The sequence below is a fragment of the Eptesicus fuscus genome, chromosome 4, assembly GCF_027574615.1.
Source record: "Eptesicus fuscus isolate TK198812 chromosome 4, DD_ASM_mEF_20220401, whole genome shotgun sequence".
Taxonomy (NCBI): Eukaryota; Metazoa; Chordata; class Mammalia; order Chiroptera; family Vespertilionidae; genus Eptesicus; species Eptesicus fuscus.
In genome coordinates, this window is record NC_072476.1 from 80411810 (window position 1) to 80433679 (window position 21870).

The window sequence follows — 21870 nt, forward strand, 5'->3', positions numbered from 1 at the left end:
GAAATGTGTCCCAAACCACAGGATACTTAGTTGCAAATTCAGAAACTGCAATATATTGTGTGGGGTTTTTTTGCTTCAGGCCAGGGTAACTTGGTACACAACTGGTATCCTCAGGGCCTGCATGAGTTTTAATGAACTATCCAAAGGAGAAATAATAAAATAAAAGCAAAAACCCATTACTGAGCTGGAGCCATGTCCCAGGTGGTAGGTACATAGGAGCTATGGCAAAGTGTCAATAATCCCAGGCCAAAGGCTTCTGGGAGTCTGTGAAAAGGAAGGCACACACTCTGCTGGTTGCACTTCTGGCATTTCATACTTCTTTTTCAATGAAAACTCAAGGCTTAGCAATTTCTGAACTCAAGTTAATATGTTAGTGTTAACAAATGTGACTCCGACCTTTGGAAATAATGTCCTGAAAGGATTGGTTTGGGGATCATTAATAGATTACCCTTGAAAACAAGTTTCTTCCAAAGTATACAAAGCATATTTTCTCAAATTCTGCAACAATTCAATTTGTTCAAGTTTTTAGACGTAGTGTGAAAAATTAGAAAGGAAAGCTTTTGATGGTTCCTTACTAGCAGTGGGGGAATATGTTGAGAAGGGGAAAAAAACAGTGGTATTCCCCAGCTTGTAACCACACCTCTGGCAATGTGATTTTGCAGATCCTCTCAAGAGGTTAATTCTCCCACCCGTCGCCGCACTGGGTGGCTCTGTGACTTGCCTCAGCTAGCTGAATGTGGCAAAATCAATGTGTGTCAGTCCTGACCTGAGTCCTGTACCTCTCTGTAAGCCCTCTTGGAACTCTAGCTGCTATTTGAAAAACCCAGGCTAGTCTCCTGGATGAGTGATGTGAGCATCTATCACCTGGGTCACCCTGGGCTGGCAGACAGTCAACTACCAGAGACATGAGTGAGGCCATGATACACCAACGAGCCAACCTGCCAGCAAAAGGCAGATACGCAAGCAAGCCCAGCCAAGACCAGCTGATCCGAGCCCAGGCCAGCAGATTCAGCCAGCCAGCCCTCACTTGTAAACAAAACCTAAATGGTTTTAGTTTGGGGCTGCTTTTTTATACTGTAAAAGAACTCATGTGCCATTTGAAAACTTTACTTATCTTATTATCTAACTAGGGGCCCAGTGCACAAATTCATGCACCTTGAAAGGAACTGTGGGCCATGAGGCTACCGTGGGCACAGGGGCAGGTCTCAGTCCATCCTCCATGCCCTCGCCCAGCCCCTCCCACTGCGGCCCCCAGCCTCCTGTCTGCCAGCTCCACCGCTGTTCTCACCCGCTGATGGCACAGAGCGATTGGGGCTGGTGCCAGCTGTGGGTGCTAGCGGGGACAGCGCCAGCAGCAGGTGCAAGTGGGGCCAGCACCAGAAGCAGATGCAAGTGGTGGCTGCTGCCCCGATCGCCCCTCAGGAGCAGTGGGAGGTGGAGAAGCCCTCAGGAGCAATTGGGACTGGCGTAGGGCACTGGCAGTGGTGCAAGTGGGGCCGACACCAGCAGTAGGTGTGAGCGCTGGGCAGGACCATGGCAGGTGGGAGCAAAGAATTTTCAGTAACCACCAGAGGCTCACCCCAATGACAGCGACCAGTGTCCTGCCTTGGTCTGGCTCCCCCACTCACCTGCTCCACCATCCTGCTGTGGCTGACACCCGCTATGTTCTGCATGTGCCCACTGGTGGTCATCACACGGCATAGCAACCAGTTGTTTGGTTGTTCAGTTGTTCCGCCGTTCAGTCTATTTGCATATTAGGGTTTTATATAAAGAGATGTTTGTAATCTAATTTGATCTCATTTAAGTTCTATGTGAATAAAATTAAGGAAAAGATCCCAATGAAGACACATATGCTCTAACTCCTCATTCATTCTGAACATAGTTTAAGGTATTTTGCTATATAGCAGAGTTAAAAAAAAAAAAAAAAGAGTTTTAAAAAGGCAAAACTCGAATTCCTGGTTCTGGATGTGTGTCTGAATGGGGTAGGATACCTTGTGTCTGCAGTGCCTTGCTTCCATTTCTGTAGACTAGTGGGGCTGGGAAAAGGAAAGGAGGAAATTCCATAGCTTTTATCTGTTCTCTGTGTTGCTAAAAGTTGAGACCCAAAGTAAAAGACTCTCTTGTGCTAATATATATATATATATATATATATATATATATATATATATATATACTTTAAAAAGCAACTTATTAAAAGTTCCTACAACATAAGTTTCAGATACTACAGTTTCAGTGCAAGCTCATACTTCAAAACAAGATTTCTAAGAAAACAGACCTTCAAAATTACTTTATATTAGCTTTGCCAAACTAGTTCCTTGGTCTATTCTAAAACCCCTTCTTTAAAAATGGAAAAATGTGGCTATAATTTGATTCTCAATCTACTTTGCATTGAAAAATAATATAGACAACTGATATCCTTGCTACATAAATCCTCCAAAAAGTTGCAATCATCCTTAATTTGTCTAAGAGTAACAGAAGGCATGGTAATAGAATTTTAACATTTTACCATTTTGTACCAATGCAGGTAGATCTGCTCAAAGATTTTTATTATTATTATTATTGATTTTAGAAGAGAGAGGGAGGGAGCGAGAGAAACGTGAGTGAGAAACATCTATTGGCTGCCTCCTGCACACCTCCTACTGGGATTGAGCCTGCAACTTGAGTATGTGTCCTGGTGGGGAATCCAATTGGCTACAGGGATATAGCTCAACCAAATGAGCCACAGTGCAGAGGGCTCAAAGACTGAAAAATAAAAAAGATTTATATTTTTTTGACACGAGATTGACAAATATAAACTGAATATACTCAGTTTTTCTGGATTATTTCTGGATTATTCCTGAGTGTAATGTGTTATGGGCATCAACAATTTACAAAAAGCATTAATGAGGTAGCTGAAGCACATTGGATCTAAAGGAAGCACATAAAATTTTAATAAATATCTGGACATTTTAATAAATATCTCTGCCATATTGCCATGGTAACTACAGTAAGGAAATAAGTACATATCCTTAATAATTGAAATTATATATATATATATTAAATATATTTTTATTGATTTCAGAGAGGAAGGGGGAGAGGGAGAGGGGGAGAGAGAGAGAGAGAGAGAGAGAGAGAGAGAGAGAGAGAGAGAGAGAGAGAGAAACATTGAACATTGATGATGAGAGAGAATCATTGATAGGCTGCTTCCTGCATGCCCCCCACTGGGAATCGAGCCCGCAATCCGGGCATGTGCCCTGACCAGGAATCGAACCATGACCTCCTGGTTCATAGGTTGATGCTCAACCACTGAGCCACACTGCCAGGGCTGAAATTATATTTTTTGTAAGTATTGTTCAAGTACCCCACTGTTTGCTAATATTCTAGCTGATGGAAACCAGGGAAAGTGACAGAAATTAACTCCTGATAAAGATAATACTGAAGTTCCAATACTGGGTTTTCTCAGATTTCCAAGGAATCAGTAAGGAGATATTTATTGAGTATCTTTTATATTTAAGGAGGAGCTATTTTAGTGACACAGGGGCAATAAGACATAGCTCCTCAAGAAACTCAAAATTTTAGATGCCAGATCACAGCCAGATGAAACAGAATGATAAAAGTTGGCAAGGGACAGAACATACCTAGAAAATAATTATCCAGCCAATAAATCTGTTTATTGGTGCATAACCCAATTCATTTTCTGTGCTTCCTTTAGATCAATGTGCTTCAGCTACCTCATGAATGCTTTTTGTAAATTGTTGATGCCCAAAACACATTACACTCAGGAATTTGTCTGAATATATGGTATCTCCAATGAGAATCATATTCCAGGAATTCACTTAAAAAAAAAAATCAAAACCCTGGTGAAGAGGGTGGAACTTATAGAGTAGTGGAAGAAATAATGACACATAAGTGTGGAATACCTTTTCTCTGTATTGCCCTCCTTCCATTTCTTGAGATTGGTGGAGCAGGGAAAAAAGGATGAAATTTCAAACTTCTGTCTATTCTCTATGCTACTAAAAGTTGAGACCAAAAGTAAGTAACTTTTTGTGTAGCCATTCTCTGCAAGACTATGAAAACCATATATGTTGAGTACAAAAAAAAAAAAAAGAAAAAGAAAGAGCTTGGCAAATCCTTTCTCTAAAAGCAATAATAACACAGGATGAAATTGTCACAATTTCAAGACTGGAAATAACCAAAGCCTTTGATAAATAGAAAAGCATTTATTCAAGATAACCTACTAAAGTTTGGCCAAAACAGTGCAGCCCTGGTTGGGGCAAGCAATAGAATGACAGATATTCAACAGGGAGATCTAAGGGATGGAATAAACATGGGGGGCTTGATGAGCATCCACACATCCCTGGAGGTCTGGAAAGTAGAGCAATCACAAGTCAATAGCCTAAAATTCCACCTTAAAAAACTAAAAATAAAAAAATAAAAAAATTCTACACAAACAAAAATCACCCAAAGTAATATATAAAAAGGAAGCAATAAGATTAGTGACCAAATAGATTATATAGGGGGAAAAAAACAATAAGAAAAATCAATAAAACAAATTTTCTTTGAAGGCATAAATAAAATTAACATTTTAAATAGACTGACAAAGAAAATAAGACACAAATTAGCAATATCAGAAATTAATTTAGACCTTTAAATTGTACTGTAGATAGACACTAACCCCAAATGGGTTATAAACCTAAATATAAGAGCTAAAACTATGAAATGATTAAATGAAAATAGAAAAAAATCCTTAAGAACTTGTACTAGGCCTAAAGCTCTTAGATCTGACACCAAAGCATGATCCATAAGAGACTAATGATAAATGAATTTCATCAAAATTGAAAACTTTTCACTTTAAAATACATTACTAAGAAAATGAAAAGACACACCAAGGACTGGAGAATGTATTTGCAAATCACATATCTGATCAAGAAATTGTAACTAGAATATATAAAGAACTCTTAAATGTAAATAATTAGAACATCAGCAACCCAATAAAAAAAATGGGAGATTGAATGACATTTCATTAAAAAAAATATACTAATGGCAAATGAGCACATGTACAGATAGCCAACATTATTAGTTATTAAGGAAATGCAAATTAAAGCATACTGAGATGCCACTCACCCCCACTAGAATGGCTACAATAAAAACACAGACCATAATAGCATAAAAGGTGTTTGTGAGGATGAGGAGAAACTAGGAACCTCAAACTTTGTGGGTGATAATGTCATGTTACAAGCCCTTTAGAAAAACAGTTTGGCAATATGGCAAACAGACTCTCAAATGATCCCCAATAATTCCCACCTCCTGGTGGTCACACCTTTTGTAACCACCTCCCCCTTGAGTCTAGGTATGATATGTGACTTGCAAAGTATGGCAAAGGAAAGTTACTTGCATGATTGATTACATTACATAAGATTGCAACTACTGCCTTGCCAGTAGACTCTCTCTCCCAGCTTTGATGGAGTCAGCTGCTATATGGTGATCTGTTCTGCAGGGAGGACCACATGGCAAGGTATTAAAAGTAACCGCTGGCCAACAGACAGCAAGAAACTGAAGCCATCAGCCCAACAACCCATAAGGAAGTAAATTCTGCCGACAGCCACATGAGAGTTTGGATGCAGATTCTTCCCAGCTAAGACTTGAGATCAGACCATAGTTGGTACCTTCACTGCACCTTAACTTGTAAGGGTATTTGAGCCAGAGGAGCCAGGGGAGCCAGCGGAGCCAGCTCGACCATTCCCAGACTCCTGGCCCACACAGCTATGAGGTAATAGATGTTGTTTTAATCCACTAGGTTTGTAGTTGGTTGTTACATAACCAAAAAAATTTTTAAGAAAAGACAAATAGAGGCAGTTTCTTAAAAAGTTAAATATAAGGCCACGCGCCCCTGGGTCCGGGTGAGGCCATGTGTCCCTGGATCCGGGTGAGGCTGTGTCCCGGGTCCGGGTGAGGCCACGCGCCCCTGGGTCTGGGAGAGGCCACGTGCCCCTGGGTCCGGGTGAGGCCATGTGTCCCTGGATCCGGGTGAGGCCTCGTGCACCTAGGTCCAGGTGAGGCCACGCGCCCCTGGGTCTGGGAGAGGCCACATGCCCCTGGGTCTGGGTGAGGCCACGTGCCCCTGAGTCCGGATGAAGCCGTGCCCCTGGGTCCGGCCGAGACCAAACCAGAGGGAGTCGGACCTCCATTACCACCATTTGTCCACCATCCAGAGCTGAGGGGTCAGTGCTGACATGTACACATAAGGAACTGGTGGACATTGAAATTGGGTCTCTAAAGAACTGTTGGTCCAGAAAGAAACTCACTACAGACTGATTCATTTGCCTGTCAGCATAACTATTATTGCTCGTCTCACATTCAGTTCTTATAAGTATATCTCTAGGGACACATGATCTCGCTCATCTAGGGGAAATGATGAACAACATAGACTAATGAATAAGAACAGAACCAGAAACAAGGAGGCATCGATCGGACTATCGGGCCTTAGAGGGAGGATAGGGGAGGTTGGGGGGAGGGGGGAGAGATCAACCAAAGGACTTGTGTGCATGCATATGAGCCTATCCAACGGTTAAGTTCAACAGGGGGTTGGGGCATCCATGGGGAGGGGTGTGGGATGGGAATGGGGGGATGAAGACAAATATGTGACACCTTAATCAATAAAGAAATAAAAAAAAAAGTTAAATATAAACTTCCTCAATCTAGCAATTCTAATCCTAGGTATATACCCAAGAGAAATAAAAACATGTGTTTATACAAATACATAATGCAAATATTCATAGCAGCATTATTCACAATAGTTCAAAATTGAAAATAATCCAACTATTCATCAACTGGTGAATGAATAAATAAAATGTGGTATATGTATTCTATAGAATACTATTAAGCAATTAAAATGAACTGCACTGCATCATGAATGAATCTCAAAAAACATTATGCTAAGTGAAAAAATCCATATACAAAGATTACATATATTTTGATTATGAAAAATATATTCAGAAAAGGCAAATCTTTTTAAAACAGAAAGCCCAGTGGTTGCCTGAATCTGGAAAGGGGAGTGGGACAGGAGGATCTTTGGAGTGATTTAATTGTTCTAAAATTTAATTGTTCTAAAATTGAATTGTACTGATGGTTTTTCAACTCTACAAATTACTAAAACTCATTGAATTGTATATTTGAGTGAAACCTAGAGTATGTAAATTATATTTCAATAAAGTATTTTAAAATCCTGATGGAGATCCTACCTTAGGAAGAATTATTCTCACTCTCTAGTCACTGGATCCCTCTAACACAGCCCAGTGGGACCCACAGAGAACCCTCGTCACACCATCAAGAACCTTCCCAGCTGTGCCCTAACCAGTTTGGCCCAGTGGATAGAGCAACAGCCCTTGGACAGAAGGGTCCTGGGTTCGATTCCAGCAAGGGCATGCACCTTGGATGCAGGCTCAATCCCCAGTACAGGTTGTGCAGGAGGCAGCTGATCCATGTTTCTCTCTCATTGATGTTTCTAACTCTATCCCTCTCCCTCCCTCTGAGCAGCTAAAAGATCAAATGGTCTGGCTACAAGCCTTGATGGAAGGGGGGGAATTCCTGACAGGGGAGCTTAAAGAAAATGAGGATTAATAGATCCTGGAAGCAAGAACATTATACATAAAAGGAAAAGGGAAAAAAAAAAGGCAGAAGCAGGGAAACACAAGATCCATGTGAGGATAACGAAGCAGATTATTTAAGCTAAAATATTGAGGAAGGAGGAAAACCTAAAGATTAACGTGGATTGGTGCTTAAAGGTAGAATCACCATGATCATCACTGACATTTTCTTCATCATCCAGCAAATATTTACTGAGAATGTGCTGCATACAATGTTATGAGAAGATGTATAACATATAAGCTCTCTAGGAATAAATAATTTTTTAAAATGGTAAAATTACAAAAGAGGAAGAATTCTTTCTAACAAGACTCGTCCTGTTATATTTTCCCCTCATTCTTAAATAAACGGGAAAGAAAATGGTGAAAGAAATTTAAGCTATGTTGTCTCCACTCTAAAGGATTCTCTATCACAGAGTCCAGGGGAGCAAAGAAGAGGTGTGTAGTGACCTGACAACTCCCTTTATCTGAACCCTAAACTGAAATAGATGCATGCTGTAAGGTCACAGACTCCAGTTGGTTTGTCGGTTTGTTTTATTCTTGATTGACTTTAGAGAGAGAGGGAGGGCGAGGGAGAGAGAAACATCTACCTGTTATTCACTGATTCATGCATTCATTGGTTGAGTATTATATGTGCCCTGACCAGGGATCAATCCCTCAACCTTGGCATATCCGGATGACACACTAATCAACTGAGCTACTTGGCCAGGGCCCAGAATCTGCAGTTTTAATCACTAACTTTATCAACCTGTATTTCTAAAATGCCTTCTCAGAAGCTCTGCCGATGGCTGGTAAAATATATACTTCTACTCCAAGTAATGAGACAAAGGAAACCTTGTAACAAAGCAACATAGAAGACACTTCATGCCTTGTAGAGAAACAAAAAATCGTACTTTTCAAAAAGCCAGTGAAAAAGATTAGCTATTACTCAACATTTTTTCAAAAAAGATCCTTACTGCATTCTTGTCTTTTACACTCCGTAGAAGACATAGTGATAATGAGCACATATTCTTGGAGCTACAATCAAGTTGCTGAAATAAAGACTGTGCTACAATATCCTTTGCCTTCTGGCTGATGTCAGTGAAGTCAGGGCAAGTCCTCTGCTCTGGCCTGGGTGTCAGTACTTTCCATTAGCAGCTTACATACAAAACACGTCCTTTGAGAAGTACACAAATTATTTCAGGAATTCATCTCTATTTGGAAAGTTAGGCAATTTCAAAGGAGATAGTAGCCATCCCTTTATAGCAAAAGCTACCCTTAGACAATGAAATGGAACTACAGCGATGTGTGCAGGCACTAGATCTGCCTAAAAGGGACAATTTAGAATGAAGAAAGCCAACAAGAGCTGCAATAAAAGTAATTATAGCTCTAAGATAAGCTTTGGAGAATTTGAAACAGACTCCAAACTTCTCACTTATCTTAATTGGTTTCTACACAATATAGTGCATCTGTCTGTATGAATACACATTCTCCTCCGTTTGGGTTAAACCTTCATTGTGTTGCTGGGTTAACTACTATAAAGACATTGGAAAGTTTTGTTCTGCGGTGTTAGAATGTCACAGAGTGACCAAGTCAAACCTAAAATAGAGAACAATGTGAATGTGGCCTTCAACGTGAGGGCCACATGGGGAGTGATAACACGAAGTAAGTAAAGGTGGTGCTAGATATGCCCACGGATTGCTACCCTGAGGCTGCTTCAAGTTTTGGTTCCTGAAGGAATTTTCCCTGGCAACCTTTTCTCTCCTGCTCAACCTCACACATTTAATTTAGTTCTACAAATTAAAATTTACTTAAATATTTGTAAAGAGACACAAATAATTTTGCTAGGTAGAAAAGTGACAGGAGATGGGTCATTTCTGGATCTCTGATATTCCTATTTGACTTTGAATGGATAGTGCTCCAATCCTAATTTCCTATGTGCAAGAATGAAGAAAACTGCGGTGAAGAGATTCTGAATGATGTATCAAATGGAATTATAATTCTATTAATGTAAAAACAACATTAAAATTCTCCTCTAAAGAATAAAATATCTCATTTTTGCTACAAGTGAGAAAGAGAGAGAAGTTTGTAGAAGATAGTTTGGGCTGAAAGCAAAATGTCATAACTTCTTGTTCTAAGCATAGGTTCCCACATGGACTAAATTGTATCTTATACACAAGGTGAGAGCATACTCTCACCAGGTAACATGCTGACTGGGGGCGAGTAGAGGATGAGAGTGTTTCCAATAAAAGCTACTGCTATTTCCTACACTCTTGCCTCCTATAAGGCCTGGGGTGGGGGAGGGGCCGGTTGAAAGAGGTCAATGGGGGCGGGGGGTAGAGGAAGGGACATATGCAATACTTTCAATAATAAAGATTAAACAAATAAATACATAAAATATTTAAAAAGGGAGATGATCTTCATCCTTGATTTTTATGAGCAGAGATCAGAACATCTCATTTACTTCCTGCAAGAACTGAATTCCCAATGACATTTAATCTGATGTAGAGCTATGCCAAGACAATTTATTTGTTTGTTTACTTTCTTGAGTTACTAAAAAAAATGGGCCCTTCATTAAAACAGCCTCAGGGTATAAGAACCATCAAACCATATTAGTATAATACAAGGAAAACAACAAGCGGCAAATAAAATATATGAAATTTATTAAAGCATATTTTAATTCCATCTTAATTTATCTGTCATTTGGGATGCCTAGCAGTTTTAAAGTATAGATGGTATTGGCCAAGCAGAGAATTTAATACAGACAATGAGAAAGTGTCATTTGAAGAAATGATGGGAGCATGGCTATACATGAAGGGGGAGGAAAATGACTTACAGCAAAAACCGTCCTATGGATCACCACCAGGGGCCTAGTAATCAGACCAGAAAACCCTGAGTCATAATCTCATGACTTCTGCTGGGACAGAAACAAACTATCATCCTAGTCTGGGCCTCATCTGAGTTCCTGAAAGACCAGGGGTCAGGAAGAGGCTCTGACAGGCAGGATCCATCTCGCTAATATTTTAATTCTTTCAGTTATGCAACAATTATTTATTGAGCATTTATTATGGTCAAGGTTTATGCCACTAACATAAAATTGAATGCTGCCCCCTACCAACACCCCAGTAATCATCTTGAATTACAACCCCCCCCCCATCAGCTCATTACAAATACATTGTATATAGTTTGATGTCTGTCTTTGAAATAAAAGTCATATAAAAATAGACAGGATCTCCCTATACCCAAGAAGCTGAGTAATCCAATACAAGACGTTAATGAGCAGTTGGGCTTGTTCACATGTCAATGCAGACATATTCTATTGCTAAGCAACATAGGCAAAAATGCAATAACAAATATTTTTAAAAACATTTATAAAAATACACCCTAAATGATTTTAGAGAATGCTTGTTTAGAAATGGAGAGAGGGATTTATAAATATGTCACAAAGCAAAAAAGAGAGGTTGATTGTGTGGCCACATTTCCAGAAGTTGAAGGAACTTAACTATTTCATTATTCTCTCTTTGCATTAGCTACCATCTCCACAAAGCAAGTCACTATGATAGGAACTACTTTCACCTTTCCCAGCTCAGTTGATACCTTGTAAAACTGGGACAGCTACTGATTTCAATTGGCCAGGAAACAAGTTTCTATGCTGTTTTGTGGCTTTAAGTGAACTGTTTGTAACACACAAGCTATCTTCCCTGCTATTTTATATCAAGGATGGTTGGAACTGGCCTATTTAGACAATGGAATGACATTCAAGAGAGCGGAGGGTGTCCATTGGGAGAACCTACATCGGAGTGACTTGGAGACATTTAGGAAGCCATCCTCTAAAAGTATGTCAAGAAAATAAATGAAAATATTTATCACAGGAAGAACAATTATGGAATTTTAAACTGTTATCCAGACCTAATTCTATAAAAGCCATATAGACATTTCCATATAAGACCAATGAAAATTATCACAGATATTCTGTTAAACATAGTAGATTGTATTATAAACTACTAGAGGCCTGGTGCATGAAATTCGTGCACTCATGGGGGGGTCCCTCGGCCTGGCCTGCTCCCTCTCGCAGTCCGGAAGCCCTCAGGGGATGTCCGACTGCTACAGAGGTGGGAGAGGCTCCTGCACAGTCACCATCCATGAGCTCAGCTTCTGGCTGAGCAGCGCTCCCCCTGTGGGAGTGCTCTGACCACCAGGGGCAGCTCCTGCATTGAGCATATGCCCCCCTGGTGGTCAGTATGTGTCATAGTGACCAGTTGTTCTACCATTCAGTCAATTTGCATATTACTCTTTTATTAGATAGGATTATTTCTGCTTAGTTCAAAACTTCACTGAAATTAGAGTAAAGGAACTGAAAATATAATTCCTAAAGGAAAAAGAATGAGAGAGTAGATAATAATAGACAGGAGAGGTCACCAAAATTTTGCAAGATGGGAAATGGATAAAGGCGTAATAATTGACTTAGGCGAAACTGTACTGCCTGCAGTTGTACAAATGAAGAAGCAAGCTGATGCATCCTGTAGAATCCAAGGGAAGCTCATGATTTACACTCAATATGCATACAGAAATCAAGGATGACACAAAGGGCCAGTACCAAATACTATTTGGAAGTCTAGTTAGATTCAAGATCTCACACACACACACACACACACACACTCACTGCAAAGCAAGAAGCAACTATTCCTCCCCTACTGCTGAAGGTATTGATTAGATATGGATCTAGAGGACTGAACTGTGGAGACCAGATTCAGAGACCATATCTCAATTGAAAGGTTGGTCCTTATTGTTGATAACATCTGGACTTCAGTTGTATTTCAGACCTCCTGCCCTGGCACCAACCAATCAATCAGTGGAGACCCAGACCCTGAAAGGACACATCTGGAAAGCTGCTGAATATGCTTCGAGATCTTCCCCTGGGGCCCCTCCTAAAACCCTAAAATCTCCACCCTTAAAATCCTTAGGACTGAGGACCCAGAGCGCTCTCCCTCCTGGAGGCATACCCTCGCCTTCCCCTCCCCCCGCCAGGTCCTTTACCATTACCTTCCTCATTCCCAAGCTTCCTTTACCTCTATAACTTGTTTTCTAAGCCTGTTTCTTCTATAAATTACTTCTTCCATCTCTGTGATTTTATAAATAAATGTCTTATAGTTTGAGAAAAAAAAACACAAAAAAACACAGATCTCTGGAGCCAATCACCATCTAGTTAAAATCTGTATTTAAAATTGTATAATGGAAGAAGGAAGAAAGGGAAGAAGAATATTTTCTAATGCCTCTGATAGCAGTTACACTTAGGACTCACTGGTCAAAGCTTACTATTTATTAAACCATGCTAATTATACATTTGCATACACTATTTATAACTAATGCCAACCTACCCATCTTATCTTCTTAGCTAAATTGTAAGTTCTGTGAGTTCAGAGCCCATTTCTCAATACTATAGCATCTTCTATATAGTAGTTATTTTTTAAAGTACCAATTCAGTGGTGATTGCTTTTAGCAAAAACAAAAAACAAAAGCAACAACTGTCTCTTTTCATTGATGAGTACAATTGCTGAGCATAAATATAATAAGGCTTTCCAACTGATATGAAAGGGAGAAATTGTCTCCATTATATAGAGAATTCCTCTCCCCTGTTTGTCTATGGGAGTCAGGAACATAGAGTGTTGGGTGTGACTGGGGATACTGGCATTTATTTCTCCTCCTGGTGCATTCACCTGTCCAGAGCTCCAACTTAACATATTGCTGTACCGTTAGTCTTTACTCCTAATTCCTACATTAAAAAAGAATGCTCCCATGACTATGGGATCCCTTGTACTTTAAGAAACAAGAAGAATATGGGAGCCTATGAATTTTAATATAAATGAAAATTTAAGTGTAAGTGTGAACATACACACACAGATCCTGAAGTGCCTCTCCTCTCAGGGCCTAATCAAAACCATCCTTTACAATGTGTTCTCACTGATGTACATCTCAGTCCTGGCTAAATGAAACATATTGGGTTATTTGATGCAAACCAAGATTTGAATCAGTTTTCCATTTTAATAAATAGAAACAACTACTTCAAACCTTGATATCAAATCCAAAATGCACTTTTTGCAGGCAAGAAGCAGAATTGCTTTAAGAAAACATGTTTCCCTGAGCACACTTTTAAAATATATAGCCTTGCCCCCCATCTGGCTCAGTGGATAGAGCGTCGGCCTGCAGACTGAAAGGTCCCAGGCTCGATTCCGGTCAAGGGCATGTATCTTGGTTGCGGGCACATCCCCAGTACGAGGTGTGCAGGAGGCAGCTGATCAATGTTTCTCTCTCATCGATGTTTCTAACTTCTATCCCTCTCCCTTCCTCTCTGTAAAAAAATCAATAATATATATATATATATCCTGCACTAGCCAGTTTGGCTCAGTGGATAGAGCATTGGCCTGTGGCTTGAAGGGTCCTGGGTTTGATTCTGGTCAAGGACACATGCCCAGGTTGTGGGCTTGAACCCCAGTAGGATGTGTGCAGGAGGCAGCCGATCAATGATTCTCTTTCACCATTGATGTTTCTATCTCTCTCTCCCTCTCCCTTCCTCTCTAAAAGCAATAAAAATACATTTTAAAAAATAAAAATATATAGCTTGTATTTTAAATAGCAAGGTAGTAATACGTCAAAATTGAAGTGTGTTGATTCTTAACATAACCTAAAGCCTTATAATGCTGGATGAATATGTTGACTAGTTACTTGGGCTTTAATTCTGTCCCTTTTCAAAAACACTAACCCCTTGAAACTGGAAGCATAAATAATTAGAATAAAAACATGCCCATGTATATGAGTTATCTATAGTCCTCAAATGCAAAAATGCCTAAGTCAGCATTTGCTATGCATGGCTCTATTTTTTTTTATTATATACTTCCTTGTTTTTCATATGAACATATTTACTGCTCACAGGTTTTTTTCTTGTGGTTGATAGGGAAAGATGCTACAGACCACCCGTAGTATCCCATATGTTGTGGAATTTTCTATTGTGAAACACTGGTGATGAGTCCCTGAGTTGGGAGAATATATAAAAACGATGAGCTAGAAATAATTAACCAATAAGTCAGCTCATTTTTTAAGGCAAGTTAAGGATTGTTTCATTAGAATCCAGTAAGATTTCACAACAGCAGTTTACACGTGTCTTAATATGCCCCCAGCATGAAGAGTTAATGATTTATTTACTTGTAACACAATCAGCTTGTTCTACCATTCCTATTTGAGGACATACTTAAGGATAAAAGTCCTTTTCTGCCAACAAGCACTTTGTAGAGTCCCTTCGCCTTTACCCCAGTGATGTGTCATTCATTACAGGGAGGGACATACAACTTAACTCTTTATGCCTAAAGATACTTCCTAGAAAAAAAGAGGAGAAAGAGAAATAACCAATGATAAGTTAATAATAAGCAATTGGAAACAAGAGTGTCAATGGAGTAGTTGCATTTGTGTATTGCCTTTGGAAAGTAATTAATCTATGCATCACGGCATTTTCCCTGGAGGTAGTAGATTAACATCCCAACTATAATGTACTGAGGGTCTTTTTGTGCCAAGAACTGGTATTAGGAGCTTTACATAAACCTCTCATTCCATCCTCATACAGATTCTGTTTTAAAGAAGAATAACATCATTGCCTGATCACAGCAAACTCTTTTAGATGAGAAAACTTGTATATTAAAGAAATTTGAATGATATATGTAGCAAATTGGTAGCAGAAGCACAGCCAATTCCTCTTAGCTCTAGCCTTTCCCATAACCTCAGGCACAGTATAGTGTAGTATGCAAGGAAGTTACTGGTAATACTACAATTACCTGCAATGTAGTTCAAGTCCTGGCTCTGTGGCTTACTGAATTATACCACTGAGCATATTGTTTAACCTTGTTTATGTAATACTTTGTCCTGGCACTGTTATGTTTTAAGATGTATGATGCACTCAATTCAGGATCTAAAACAAGGCAAACATTCAATCATGGCAGCTGTTATTTATGATTCAGAATTTTACATTTCTGTGCACATCAAGAAAGATCTATTAAGAGTCTATTATGCTCTATGTGCATTTTCAGAGCTCCTTAAATGTATCAGGATGGCTGTGACCCAGCTATCCTACCCAGTGCAGAATAGAACAGAAAACAAGGACTTGCCCACAGGCGGCCAATCTCTCCATGGCCAGTAGCATATGAAGTGAATTGACATGACAGATTTACCCAAAAGAGTCAAAGGTGTCTAACTCACTATAAGGACAGGAAAAAAAAGGCCTTTCTTTTTCTTTGTTGTAGCCTTCCAAAATTTATGGGAAGCACCTGGTAATTAACCCCCAAGATTGTTAGCTCCTCTGGTTCAAACAGCCCCTCTGTTCAAACTGCAAGACAAGTTACTCTCAAGGCTACATTCCTGCATACATACCCCTCCTCCCTGCTATTTTTACTATTCAGGGGTCATTAGCAGAAAGTTCCCTTCTTCCCTCCCCTTCAAACAAGCCTCCTTTGAACTCTTCATAACTTTTATTCTAAAAATGTTTTATACTACAGGCTTTGGGAAAATGCTGATAAGACACCTCTTAGGACATCTGCCCCTGTCCGGACTGTCTCTTGAAGAACGAACAAAGACAACCCCCCTGATGTCTGCTCAATTTTAGCCCCCAAATCCTCCTCCCTTCCTGTCACCTAGCAACAGCAGCCAATGCTTTAAAAGGGGGAGCCCCTTTTGTTCTTTACCCTTGTATTGAATAGCAATGAACCAGCCCTTCCCTTCTGGAAAGGTGAAAATAAACTTTCTTTCTACACCTATCTCTACTCTCAATTGTGAATTCCTTCACAGCCCGAGTCACCAGCCAAAACCCTAACACTCACCCAGTAACATCCCTTGTGTAGAGGGTTTTGAACATACAAAATTTAGAGGTAATCAGAAGTTGGTGACAGCTGACATAGCCCAAATACATACCTAGAGAGGTCAGTACACAGACATCAGTGGCAATAGAAGACACAAGTAAACCAGAGGCCATCAAAGAGAGTATTTCATTAGTAGATACAACTTGAAGAGCCTCTGATCATTAAGACCTGAAACAGTTTAATTGACTCAGCAAATTTAGTACTAAAATAATGAGCATTGGGACCGAGTAAGCATAGTTGATAGACAACGTAACTACTATATTGAAGCACATTTCCTAGCCTGAGAAGAATACGAGGAGGAATATGATGTCTATATGATAGAATATGATGTCTATTTAGATAGAAAGGAGAGTTAGTAATGAAGGGAATACATGGACTTCTCCCTCAGGAAAGAGCACATCTTTCCTCTAGAATTGTGTGTTTACATGATAACTGCAACAACGGTGAAGAACAATGAAATGGTCAACTGACCACACCAGCTACTTCCATCCGCACAGGGCCAATTGACAAATCATTTGCAAAATGTCTCAAGAAGCATTTAATTAAGGGGATAACAGCTGTTTCTGTTAGCTTTGTCTATAATTATTCTTTATTTCCTTAACATAAACAAATTAGCTTTAATAGTATGTCAGACGGTGTTTTCAATCTCCACAGGACTTCTAATTAATCAGCAACTGAAAATCCCACAAATCAAAACTGTCCAGAAAACATGCTCTCAACCCCATGCATCTTCCTCTCTAGTGCTCTCCTGGCCCCTAAATAACTTACTGTCTTTACATTGGGGCTTATTTTTTCCTTTGTCCTTAAAGGGGCAATTTTACTTTCTAAAAGTAGATAAAACATGGTGTCAAGCATGTGGTAGAACTCCAGGATACTAGTATAGTTTTGAAAATTTTGTGCAAGTCTTAGAAAATTACTATGTTAAAGGCAACATTGTTCAATTGCTTCATGCACTTGAAAGACCAGACACATTTTGGAATTTTAAAATATTTTCTCCCTATCAACTAGTTTAAAATGATGTGTTACTACTGGGATCTAAACATAATTAATGGGGATGTCATACCTGTCTACAATTTCTTTTACATCCTTAAGTCTTTCATGTTTGTACTTTCCAGAGCGACTTTGCACACAATGGTCTCTCTTCATGTTCTATTCTTCTTTTCTTTTTCTCTTTCACTTAGTTTCTAGTTATCCCTCATGTACCAACTTGAACATCACTTCCAATACAAAGGCATCACTAGATACATTGGCTAATTATAAGTCCTATAAGTGGACTTTTAACATCCTGCACTCTCCCTATCATACCTTGTATCAGATTTTATTATAACGACTTTCCTGACAGAACATAAGCTCTGTAATAGCAGTGATCATGTGTAACATTCACTGTCAACTCAAAATACAGCATTGTGCCAGGCGCTTAGCAGACATTCAGTATTTGATAAGTGGGGGAATGAATAAATGAACGAATGCTTACTACTAAGCAAGTGAAGAACATATGAGCCAGAATATGTTTGTACTTGTAGAAGTTGTTCCTCAACCTCAAGAGTAAACTCACCAGCATTTGGTGTCCATGTCCTTTTGCATAGAGGGATTGCAAGGTGGGTGAAGAGTCCATGCCCATGAGAACACTGCCTCCTCCTGAAAGGCAAGTAAAAAGGAAGCAAAGGATGACCACTGTGTCCTTCACAGCCCGGGTTCAGATTGTATTGGAACTTCTTCTTCAAAGTCTACTTAGTCTACCAGATGGACCTCTCTGCAGAAAACAACTATAAAACCCAGATATCATACAAAAAGCAACTATCTGAAGATAGTAGAGAATGAGCAGAACAGAGACTGGTGGAAAGTACATACTCTCTTGGGGTGGGGAAGATGGTTTGCTCCAAAAGCCATGTTCCCACCTTTTCTGGACTTTAACCAGAGACTAAGTTCAGGATCATGGTATACCCAGTGGTAAGAAGACCTCACATGGGGAAACTGGTACTCTTTCTGGTGTGGGGCCCAGCAAGGTGAAGGCAGACAAAGTCAAACATTGAGTAAATCCTGGGAGTTCTGAAGTGATAAAAATCACAGAGGGATCCCCTAAGTCTTCTATCCATAACTCCAAATGCCCTTGAACATGCTCAAAACAGAACAGACTCAAAGCAGCTGAACTAAAGACAAAAGATGTGAATCAAGACCAGATCTGGTACCCAATGCAACAGAGCCTATAATTCAAATCTAGCCAAACCAATTACCTGCTGAAAATGAAAATAACACAGAAAAATAACAGAATCAAAAATCTCTACAACTTAACATTGACAATATTATATTATCTTGAATATAATCCAGAATTATGCAACATAAGGAAATCCAATAAAATAGAATGTGTTGTCAGGGTAAAGAAAATCAATCAACATTGATTCAGAGATGAATGAATGCTGTATCTAAAATACAATGATTTTAAAATAATTAAATTTGTATAATTATCACTAGTAAGTAAAGAAAAATTCTTTGGTCAATGAAAATATCAGAAGGAAAAAAAAAAAGGAAATTGTCCAGGCAAAGAAGAGAGAGATGAAAGTTTGAGAAAAAACAACAACAGTCTCAGGAACTGATTTGGTGATATCAAATAGTCTAAAATACATGTCATTGAAGTACCAGAAAGAGAACAGAGAAAGAACAGGGCAGCATAGAACATGTGATGAAGCTCATCATAGTCAAAATGATGAAAGCCAAAGACAGGAAGCAACTATTGAAAACAATAAGAAAAAAATACACACACACACACACACACACACACACACACACACACACACACACTTTATATTACATACAGGGACCACTGATCCCTGTATAAATGGCTGATTTCTCATCGGAAACTCTGAAGAGTGAGAAAAATCTCTTTATAGTGCTAGAAATTATATTTTTTAAAATGTCAAACTAGGGTTTCAGAATATATTTTTCCTAGAGAGTCAGGATATGTTCCTTCAAGAATGAAGGCAAATTAAAGATATTTTCAGATGATATTCATTCAGACAACCCATTGCCAGTATAATGGCATGATAAGAAATGCTAAAGGAAACTCTTCAAGATATAGGAAAATGATACTGGATGGATATTTGAATCCTCTTAACATACTAAAAAGCAAGAATTGAATTCTGCCAGCAACGCGAATAAACAAGGAAATGCATCTCCTAGCACCCCCTTGATTTCTGGCCTACAGACTGAAATAATACATGAGTGTTGTTTCAAGCTGCCCGTTTGTGGTAATTTGTTATGGCAACAATAGGAAACTAATAGAGGGGCTCTTGGATAACTATTAACCTCTCCTCTTTTTTGAATGAAAAAATTCTGAGGTGAAATTGACACCACTTTTCAAAGGGTCCCTGGCAGAACTGAGCCCCCGTTTCCTACCACAGTAACCAGCCACATGATTCTACTTGAGATAGGCTTTCCCTCCTTTCCCGACTTATTCTTCCCAGTCCCCCAACTCTGGGTGTCCAGAATCACATTCTAAAGTAATATACCTGCAAACTAGACTTCAGCTCAGGTCCTACTTTATGGGGGACCCTCAGGTTAGGATTCTTGGTTGTTCTGAGCAACCCACAGGTCAGCCGGTAATCAGGACCCCAGTGCTGTTGGTAGGCGGGGTGGAGATCATAGCTGGCTGCAGTAGCATCATAATTACAACACTCTAACCCGTGGTGGTTTGGGACAACTTACAGGTGAAAATGAAGCACTGCCTTGTGAGGTAGGGATGCTACTTGAATGGATTGGGGTCATAGAAAATTATATGCTCTATAGGATTGGCTCCCTCTGGCTAATTGCTTTTAGAATCTTTTAAAAAGGAAAAAGGTAGATTTGGGGTATTCAACTCAATTCGAGGCATACTGTGAGAGTCAGAAAGCCTTATTGGTACCATGTAAGACTCTATAGGTCCAAGTGTGGTGAAAATCAGACTCCAGTTTCAATAGTCCTGATAGCACGCGTACAAGGAGACTGAACCCACTTGTCTCAACAGGACTCCTGCTTCAAAACCAGGGTCCTAATCGAGAAAGAGTGGGACTCTAATACATGGGAAAGATATACTTGCATGAAGGAACCTGAGACATTTGAACTCACAAGCTGGTAGGAGTAGATCCTCCTTCCTGACCTAGAACAAGCTTCTCCAGCCTAGACACCATGCGGACAATACCTGAGGCAAGGGCCTCATATGATGATGTCTTCCATCTGCATCTGCAGAACAGCTGGCTCGAACATGAGTTTACCTCTCAGTGTTTGAAAACTGCAGTAGCAACTACTACAGTGCAACATTCAGAATTTATATAAACCTAAGAACATAGACCTTTTGAAAAAGAGTTTTGTTTCATGGAGAGAAATGTGCACGAAGAAATAGAAAATAAATATAAAAAATATATATAGTTACTAGAATAATAATTTAAAATCAATTATGTAAAACAATGTTATTTCTTCATAAACATCAGTGTTTAGTTCTTACAAGTATTTCTTTAGTCTGAAAATGCTATTTGATTTTTGTGAGTACTTTCTATATGAGACTGATATTAGAATAGTGAACATGAGGCAAAAAAAAAACAAACAAAAAAAAACAACAGGAAATCAGTTTTGGTTTGTTTACATTGCTGAAGTATGTTCAGGTGAGGGGAGAATTTATTTTTAATTTAGAGAAGATGTTATTTTAACAGGTAGTATTCCAAATGTTTGTGGTTGATTCAGGCTCTAGGTATTTTAAGCAAAAGCTTGAACTCACTCTTGTGGAGATAAGTATGCTGGTCACTACCAGATACAGTAATATTGTGGAGTTGGCACAGAGTTGTTGCTCCAGGCATCAAAGAAGAGATTTACTTTCACTCATAGACCTGACCCCTAAGTCAATTGAACAAATGTAGCAACTAAACCGTTGTGATTCTCATGTCAACAACAGTGACGAATAGGTGTTATTGAATGCAGTATGGAAACATGTAAATAAATAGGCAATATGTCCATGTGTGAGAAATGTGGTACAAAGAAATGAAAGACTGTGGAGCCAGAGAAAATTAGGTTCAAGTTCTAGCCTTCATTTACAAGTTATATGAACTTTGGTAAGTCAATTTTTCTGAATTCAAGCTTTCTATGCTAAAGCATTGACATAAAAATGCATAACTCAGAAGGTTAAACTATATAGCATGCATACAAAGAGCCAATATATATTAGAGTAATATAATAACTAAACTACTGCCAACCCAGAAAATATTTCACAAAAATATAATAGAAAGTTGTATTACTATCCTGGCCAGGTGGTTCAGTTTCCTCCCTCTCTCTCTCTCTCTCTCTCAAAAATAATTAAAATAAAATTTTATTACTAAAAAAACATTAAGGCAGAATATGATGTT

At 39.1% G+C, this 21870-nt stretch overlaps 1 long non-coding RNA gene across 1 annotated transcript in view; it reads left to right on the forward strand.

The window, feature by feature from the left end:
* LOC114230098 (uncharacterized) overlaps positions 1 to 16347 on the forward strand; it is a 34058-nt gene extending 17711 nt beyond the window's left edge. Inside the window, exons 2-3 of the long non-coding RNA XR_003615944.2 lie at positions 5477 to 5749; positions 16142 to 16347. This is a non-coding gene — a long non-coding RNA (uncharacterized LOC114230098). The remainder of the gene's footprint in view (positions 1 to 5476; positions 5750 to 16141) is intronic.
* The last annotated feature ends 5523 nt before the right edge of the window (positions 16348 to 21870 follow it).